A 9,159-nucleotide genomic window follows, 5' to 3' on the forward strand; every position below is an offset into this window, starting at 1 on the left:
TTGCACTCGATGGTCACAAAAACCTCTAATTGCGACATGCCTCCATGCACCGATGTTGTTCTCGGTGCGTTGCTGAGCACTTAAGCCGTACTCTGCATCATGGAAAACCTCTAGTTGCGTTGCCGTTGTTTTGTGCGAAAGGCTACTTGATATTATGTCCTTAACTATGTGGAATGTAACGCACGCGACACTTGAAAAACAAGAGGATAACTCGGGTGAGGTGAATTCACAACACTTAGTGGGATTTTTCAAGGACGGATACACAAACCTCCTTTGGAGATGGATGAAAAAATGATTGGATTTGATGGGGGGGACGAACCGGAGCAACAAAGGAATGTATCTCAGTGGATCATAGCAGCAAGGTCACTCTTCCACTTACAATACACAGCCGCATATTTAAGTCATTTGCAAAGGATTCTACCCGCCGTTCGATAGAAATTATACTTCAAGTCGGCCACCGCGACTCTTCCGCCGCGGTGTCTTAGAAAATGACACCTGCCCTTGGGGGCTGAGGACCCTACTGCGGGTCGGCAAGTGGACAGCGGGTGCATGCATCGCTTCTAGCTCGGATTCTAACTTAGAGGTGTTCAGTCATAATCCAGTACACGGTTGCTTTGCACCACTGGCTTTTCAACCAAGTGCAACGACAAATTATGTGATTCAACATTTCCTCTAGTACTAGGTTGAATTACTACTGCGACACTGTCATAAGTAGGGTAAAACTTGTCTCACGATGGTCTATACCTAGCTCATCTCCCCTATTGGTGGGTGAACAGCCCAATACTTGGTGAATTCTTCTTCACAATGATAGGAAGAGCCGACATCAAAGGATGAAAAAGCAACTTCGCTATGAACGCTTAGCTGCAACATGCCAGTTATCCCTATGGTAACACTTTTCTAACACCTCTAACTTCAAATTTCGAAGGTCTAAAGGATCGCTAGGCCACACTTTAATGGTTCGTATTCATACTGGAAATCAAAATCAAATGAGCTTTTACCTTTCTGTTCCACATGATTTTCTGTTCTCGTTGAGCTCATCTTAGAACACCTGCGTTATCTTTTAACAGATATGCCGCCCCAACCAAAATCCCCACCTAACAATGTCTTCTGCCTAGATTGACCCGCAGAGCGAGCCTTGGGTCCAAAAAGAGGGGTAGTGCCCCGCTTCCGATTCATGGAATAAGTAAAATAACATTAAAAGTAGTGGTATTTAACTTTCGCCTTTCGGCTCCCACTTATACTACACATCTCAAGTCATTTTACAAAGTCAGAGTAGAGTCAATCTCAAGAGGTTCTTCTTTCCCCGCTGATTCTGCCAAGCCCATTCCCTTGGTTGTGGCTTCGCTGGATAGTAGACAGGGATAGTGGGAATCTCTTTAAACCATTCATGCGCGTCACTAATTAGATTATGAGGCATTTGGCTACCTTAAGAGAGTCATAGTTACTCCCGCCGTTTACCCATGCTTAGTTAAATTTATTCACTTTGACATTAAGAGCACTGAGCAAAAATCACAATGCGTGAACATCCGTTAGGACCATCGCAATGCTTTGTTTAATTAAACATTCGGATTCTCCTTATCCGTACCAGTTCTGAGTTGGATGTTCGACGCGCGGGGAAGGCCCCCGAAGGAACCGTTCCTAGTCTATCCCCCAACTGGCACGTGGCGACCCGCTCTCACTGTGGAAGCAGCTCGAGTAGTCCACCGACAGTCGACGGGTTCGGGATTGGGACCCCCGTGCCCAGCCCTTAGTGCCAATCCTTTTCCAGAAGTTATGGATCCATTTTGTTGACTTTCCTTGCTTATATTGTTCCATCAATCAGAGGATGTTCCCCTTTGAGACCTGATGTGATTATGAGTACGACCTAGCATGGACGGCAATCGGTCCTCTGGATTTTCAAAGGACGCTGGTAGTGCACCAAACACCGCGCGACGTGCGATGCTCTTCCAGCTGCTGGACCTTACTTCCGGATTAGCCAATTCCAGGGTGGGCAGGCTGTAAAACAGAAAAGATTACTCTTCCTAAGGCTCCCGCCTACGTCACCAGACATTCTAACATTGCCTTCGACCGCCACATCCCAGTCCAGGAATTTAAACCCTATTCTCTTTTGGAGTACGCACAAAACGCGCTATCTGTCGTGGTTCCCCTGACCCTTAGGATCGACTAACCCATGTGCAAGTGTTGTTCACATGGAACCTTTCCTCTCAACGGCCATCAAAGTTCTCATTTGAATATTTACTACTACCCCCAATATCTGCACCGAACGTCGCTCTTCCTGGGCTCGCGCCCAAGGTTTTGTAGCGACCATTGCGCCCTCCTACTTATCGGGGCCTGGAACTTTCCCCGACGTCGGGTGTAGGTCACGCGCTTAAGCGCCATTCATTTTCGGGGCTAGTTAATTCGGTAGGTGAGTTGTTACACACTCCTTAGCAGATTTTGACTTCCATGACCACCGTTGTGCTGTCTTAATCGACCAACACCCTTTGCGGGATCTAGGTTAGCGTGTAGTTTGGCACCGTAACCCGACTTTTGATTTATCCCGCATAGCCAGTTCTGCTTACCAAAAATGGCCCACTTGGAGCTCTTGATTTTGTGGCACGGCTCGACAAAGAGAGTCATACGAATGATTTGCATGTCAGTATCGCTGCGGTCCTCCACCAGAGTTTCCTATGGCTTTGCCTCGCTCAGGCATATTTCACCAACTTTCGGGTCTCGATAGGTATGCTCACACTTGAACCCTTCTCAGAAGATCAAGGTCGGTCGGTGGTGCACCCCTCGGGGGGATACCACCAATCAGCTTCTTTATGCCTTACGGGTTTACTCGCCTGTTGACTCTCACACATGTCAGACTCCTTGGTCAATTTTTTAAGACGGGTCAAATGGGGAGCCACAGGCCAGCGTCCGTAGCGTGTAGATGCTGAAGCACGATGGAGGCGCGCGCTGCTTGCCACAATCGAGGATACGGTGTTCCACAAGCGTCGAGAACCCGGGCTTTGGATTCCCCCAATCCACACTGCTCCATGCCCCGAGTCGATCGACGGACCGGATCGTTGCCATTCCACATCCGATCAGTGCGCATCTCCGGCCCCCATCTGCTTCCCTCCTGATAATTTCAAGCACTCTTTGACTCTCTTTTCAAAGTCTTTTTCATCTTTCCCTCGCGGTACTTGTTCGCTATCGGTCTGTCACTTGTATTTAGCCTTGGACGGAATGCACCACCTGATTTGGGCAGCATTCCCAAACAACTCGACTCGTAGACAGTGCCTCGTGGTGCGGTAGGGTCCAGGCACAATATGGCTCTCGCTCTCTCTGGCTCCCCCTTCCAGGGGATTTGGGCCGGCTCGTCCGCCGAGGACACTTCTCCAAACAACAATTCGGATGATGGAGCCACCCATTTTTAAGGCTAGGCTGTTCCCGGTACGCTCGCCGTTACTAAGGGAATCCTTATAAGTTTATTTTTCTCCACTTATTTGTATGCTGAAACTCAGTGGTTAATCCCGCCTGACCTGGGTTCGTAGTCAGAGTGCCTAAGCGCGAAAGGGTCCTGGATTTCGGATGCATGACGGGCTAGAGCTGCGACAAAAACAAGAGTTGAGATACAACCACCACATGCCATGACGTCCATCGACGTGGACACGCATTTAGGCCAGCCATGAGATTGCGGTGCACGGGAGACCAGTATCCTCCCCACGACAACAATGAGCCCCGTGATTGAGGAGCGATGTGAGAAGGGCGACACGATGCGTGATGAACAGGCGGACGTGCCCTCAGCCTAATGGCTTTAGGCATAACTTGCATTCAAATACTTTATGGTTCACGGGATTTTGCAATTCACACCAAGTATCGAATTTGTTACATTCTCCATCGATGCAAGAGTCGAGATATCTATTATCGAGAGTTGTTTTTCCTTACAAAAGAAGCATAGGTCCCCCCGATGCATGTCGTAGGTGGATCGCGAGGGGTAGGCTATTGATTTAAGTATTACTTGGCACTTTTTTCACCGGGGACGAGGGGAAGGTGCTGGTACCGAAGGCCGTAGCACCTCACCCGCGCAGATACCCCAGTTGTTAAAAATATTCGCGGGTCGTTCTGCTGTGCAGGTTTCGACAATAGACTTCTCGCAATGTCACAGGCAGCGAACCGCCTACATCGCCGCGATCCGAGTATTTCACCAGATCATTAAATCAGTAGGAGCGACGGACGGTGTGTACACAGGGCAGGGACATAGTCAACAAGAGCTGATGACTCGCGCTTACTAGGAATTCCTCGTTGAAGACTAACAATTGCAATGATCTATCTCCATCACTATGAAATTTCAAAGATTACCCGGGACTGTCAGAAAAGGCTATAAACTCATTGAATACATCAGTGTAGTGTGCGTGAGGCCCAGAACATCTAAGTGCATCACAGACTTGTTATTTCCTCAAACTTTCGTGGTCTAAAAGGCCATAGTCCCTCTAAGAAGATGGCCGCAAAGGGATACCTCCGCATAGATAGTTAGTAGGTTGTGGTTACGTTTATGAACAAAATTAACCAGAAAAATTGCTTCACCAACTAAGAACGGCCATTAACCACCACCCATGGAATCAACAAAGAGCTCTCATTCTGTCAATTCTTACTATGTCTGGACCTGGTATGTTTCCTCGTGTTGAGTCAAATTAAGCCACAGGCTCCACTCTTGGTGGTGCCCTTCCGTCAATTCTTTTAAGTTTCAGGCTTGTGACCATACTCCCCTCGGAACCCAAAAACTTTGATTTCTCATAAGGTTCCGGCGGATTCCTAAAAGCAACATCCTCCGATCCTTGGTCGGCATCGTTTATAATTGAGACTAGGATGGTATTTGATCGCCTTCGAGCCACCAACTTTCGTTCTTGATTAATGTAAACATCCTTGGAAAATACTTTCGTAGTTTTTCGTATTTCATAAATCCAATAATTTCACCTCTGACTATGAAATACAAATGCCCCCGACTATCCCTGTTAGTCATTACTCCGATTCCGAAGGCCAACGTAATAGGACCGAAATCCTATAATGTTATCCCACGCTAATGTATATAGAGCGTAGGCTTGCTTTAAGCACTTTAATTTCTTCAAATTAACATTGTCGGATGCACGACTTGGCCAGTTAAGGCCAGGAGCGCATCGCCGACAGAAGGGATGAGACGACCAATGCACACCATAGGTGGACCGGCCGGCCAATCCCAAAGTCAAACTTTGAGCTTTTTAACTACACCAACTTAAATATACGCTATTGGAGCTGGAATTACCGTGGCTGCTGGCACCAGACTCTCCCTCCAATGGATCCTCGTTAAGGGATTAGATTGTACTCATTCCAATTACCAGACTCATTGATCCTGGTATTATTATTTATTGTTACTACCTCCCCATGTCAGGATTAGAAAATTTATATGCCTACTGCCTTCCTTGCTATGGTAGCTATTTCTCAAGATCTCTCTCTGAAATCAAACTCTAATTCTTCATCACCCATTACCACCATGGTAGGCATGATGGCTGTACGATCCGTCAAGTTATCATGAATCATCACAGTAATGGGCAGAGCCTGCGTCAACATTTTATCTAATAAATGCATCCCTTCTAGAAGTCAGGGTTTGTTACACATATTAGATATAGAATTACTACGGTTGTCCGAGTAGTAGATACCATCAAACAAACTATAAATGATTTAATGTGCCATTCACAGTTTCACAGTCTGAATTTGTTCATACTTACAAATGCATGGATTAATCTTTGAGACAAGCATATGACTACTGGAAGGATTAACCAAGTAGCATTCCTCATCGACGCCGACTTCGCATGAGCCTGGCCTGCTCGTTAGGGCACAGACGAATTCAAGGCGAGCGCGATCGTTATTTGAAAGGAGCATCGTACAGGGCAGATAGGAGTCAATAAAGACCCCATGCCCACTACATTTATCGTATCCAAGAATCCTGATCGCCGCTCATGAACCACGACTGCACAACGAAGCAAAGAACGCATGGAACACGGGGGCAGCCTTTCGATTCACCCCGCACACGAAATAAGAGGGGCAAAAGGTGATCGATAAAATTTGATAGTGCCTGGGCATTAGGTATGCAGCACAGGAAATTGACTTCGAGTAAACCTAAATTGCGCTTGCCCCACGAATGAGATGGCAGGTGAGTCAGGACGTTGTTGCTCGAGCAGGGAACCCACCATACCGCACATACCGAACACAACTCACGCGTTGTGCGTCCAAATGTACCGTCAATGAACGCCCAGCACTGACCCCAACGCCCAGCAATAGATGCCGTGTGCTACTGCCCATGCAGACGTTGCAAGGCTAAAGCAAGTCCCGCTTGACACGATAGCCCGCCCTTGGGGGGGCAGAGAAGATGAAGGCACGTCGAGGATTATGCACGGGCGCCGCCCACGCCGGCCGTTGTGGATTCATTAAGAAAATATTTTTTTTCAAATATCATTTATGAAAATTCAAAAACTAAGTAAAAATAATTCGAAAATAGAAAAAATATTTATAAAAATATAAAAATGTTAGGAAAATATTTTCAGCCCATGAACTAACCTTAAACCAACAATAGAGTGCATTTTTGTACGTATAGCGTAACGGTATAAAATATTTAAATTTAATGATATTAAATAAAAGATTGATAAAAATATAAAAAGAACATGGGAACATTAAAAAAATCGTCTAGAATGAAACAGATAAGTAACAACCCCAAAATATAAATATTAGAATGAAATAACCTTAAACCAACAATTGAGTGCATATCTGTACGAATAATATAACGATATAAAATATTAAAATTTAAGGATATTAAATAAAAATTTGAAAGAAAGGCGACGGGACATTAAGAAAACCATCACAACATATGAGGTAACATTGAAATATATTTAAAATAAATAATTAGAGCGGATATGTAAAAAAAATGTGCATGCAACGGTGAGGAAGATGGATAACGTCAGAAAATTATTAGGATGATCGAACGTAGTTTTATGCTATTTTGATTTTGGCACGGTGGTTCCTTGCTGCCATAATGCCATGGTGCCACGGTGCCATAGTGCCACGGTGTCATGGTGCCATGGTGCCTTGGTGCCATGGTGCCATGGTGCCACGGTTCTTTAGTGCCTAGGTGCCATGGTGCCTTGCTGCCTTGGTTCATTGGTGCCATGGTGCCACGGTGCCATGATGCCACGGTGCCTTGGTGCCATAGAGTCATTGAGCCTTGGTGCCTTTGTACCATGGTGCCACGGTGCCTTGGTACCACTGTGCCATGGTGCCACGGTGCCTTGCTGCCCGGTGCCATGGTGCCTTGGTGCCACGGTGCCTTGGTGCACGGTGCCACGGTGCCTTGGTGTCATGGTGCCTTTGTGCCATGGTGAGTTGGTACCATGGCGCCTTTGTGCCTTAGTTCTTTTTGGCCATGGTGATTTGGGGACGATGGTGTCAGATTGGATAATTTGTATGTCTGCTGCCTTTCTTGGATGCGGTAGACATTTCTCATGCTCCCTCTCCGAAATCGAACCCTAATTCTCTGTCACCCATCACCACCATGGTAGGCCACTTTCCTACCATGGAAACTTGATAGGACGGAAATTTGAATGATGCGTCGCCGACACGATGGCCATTCCATTCGTCGAGTATCATGAATCATCGCAGCAACAGACAGAGCTCTCGTTGACCTTTTATCTAATAATGCATCCCTTCCAGAAGTCGGGGTTTGTTGCACGTATTAGCTCTAGACTTACTACGGTTATCCGATTAGTAGATACCATCAAACAAACTATAATTGATTTAATGAGCCATTCGCAGTTTCACAGTCTGAATTTATTCATATTTACACATGCTTGGCTTAATCTTTGCGACAAGCATATGACTACTGGCAGGATCAACCAGGTAGCATTCCTCATCGATACCAGCGTCGCATGAGCCCGACCTACCCGTAAGGGCGTAGATGGATTCAAGGAGAGCACGACCGTTGTTTGCATGGAGCATCGTACAGGGTAGATAAGAGTCAATATAGACCCCATACCCACTGCGTCTACCACATCTGAGAATCCTGACCGCCGCTCATGTACCATGACCGCACGACAATGCGAGGAAGGCGTGGGACATGAGGGTGTCCTTTTGATTCACCCCACGCACAAAATACTAAGGGGAGAAAAGCGATTGATAAAACTTAATAATGCTTGGGCATTAGGTATGCAGCACAGGAAACCGACTTCAAGCAAACATAAATTGCGCTTGCCCCACGATTGAGATGGCAGGCGTGTCAGGACGTCGCTGCTCGAGCAGGGATCCAACCTAACCACATATACCAAACATAACTCACGCGACGTGTGTCCAAATGCCTCGTCGATGCACGCCCAGCACCGGCCCCAACGCCCAACAATAGATGCCGTGCGCTGCTGCCCTTGCGGACGTTGCAAGGTTGAAGCAAGTCCCGCTTGACACGATAGCCCGCTCTTGGAGGAAGCAGAGGATATGAAGGCACGTCGAGGCTTATGTACGGGTGCCTCCCACGCCGGCCGCCGGCGCTCGCCGCGGATATATTAAGAAACTATTGTTTTTCAAATATCTTTTATGAAAATTCAAAAACTAAGTAAAAATAATTTCAAAAATAGAAAAAATATTTATAAAAATTTTAAAACATTAGGAAAAAATTTCCAGCTCATGAACTAACCTTAAACCAACAATCGAGTGCATATTTGTACGTATAACGTAACGGTATAAAATATTTAAATTTAAAGATATTAAATAAGAGATTGAAAAAAAATATAAAAATTACTTGGGGATATTAGAAAAATCGCACTGAATGAAACAGATAAGTAACAACCCCAAAATATAAATATTCGAATGAAATAACCTTAAACCAACAATTGAGTACATATCTATACGAATAACGTAACGATATAAAATATTTAAATTTGAGGATATTAAATAAAAATTTGAAAAAAAAGGGACGGGAAATTAACAAAACTGTCACGACATAAGAGGTAACACTGAAATATATTTAAAATAAATAATTAGAGAGGATATATAAAAAAATGAGCATGCAACGGTGAGGAAGATGGATGAAGTCAGGAAAAGATTAGGATGATCGAGCGTAGTTTTAAGCTCTTTTAATTTTGGCACGGTGGTTCCTTGCTGCCATAGTGCCACGGT

At 45.5% G+C, this 9,159-nt stretch overlaps 1 pseudogene; it reads right to left on the reverse strand.

Moving 5' to 3' along the window:
* Nucleotides 1-313: 313 nt before the first annotated feature.
* On the reverse strand, nucleotides 314-3,515 carry LOC124892287 (annotated as a pseudogene).
* Nucleotides 3,516-9,159: the final 5,644 nt, after the last annotated feature.

Source organism: Capsicum annuum, unplaced genomic scaffold (assembly GCF_002878395.1).
Source record: "Capsicum annuum cultivar UCD-10X-F1 unplaced genomic scaffold, UCD10Xv1.1 ctg45449, whole genome shotgun sequence".
Taxonomy (NCBI): domain Eukaryota; kingdom Viridiplantae; phylum Streptophyta; class Magnoliopsida; order Solanales; family Solanaceae; genus Capsicum; species Capsicum annuum.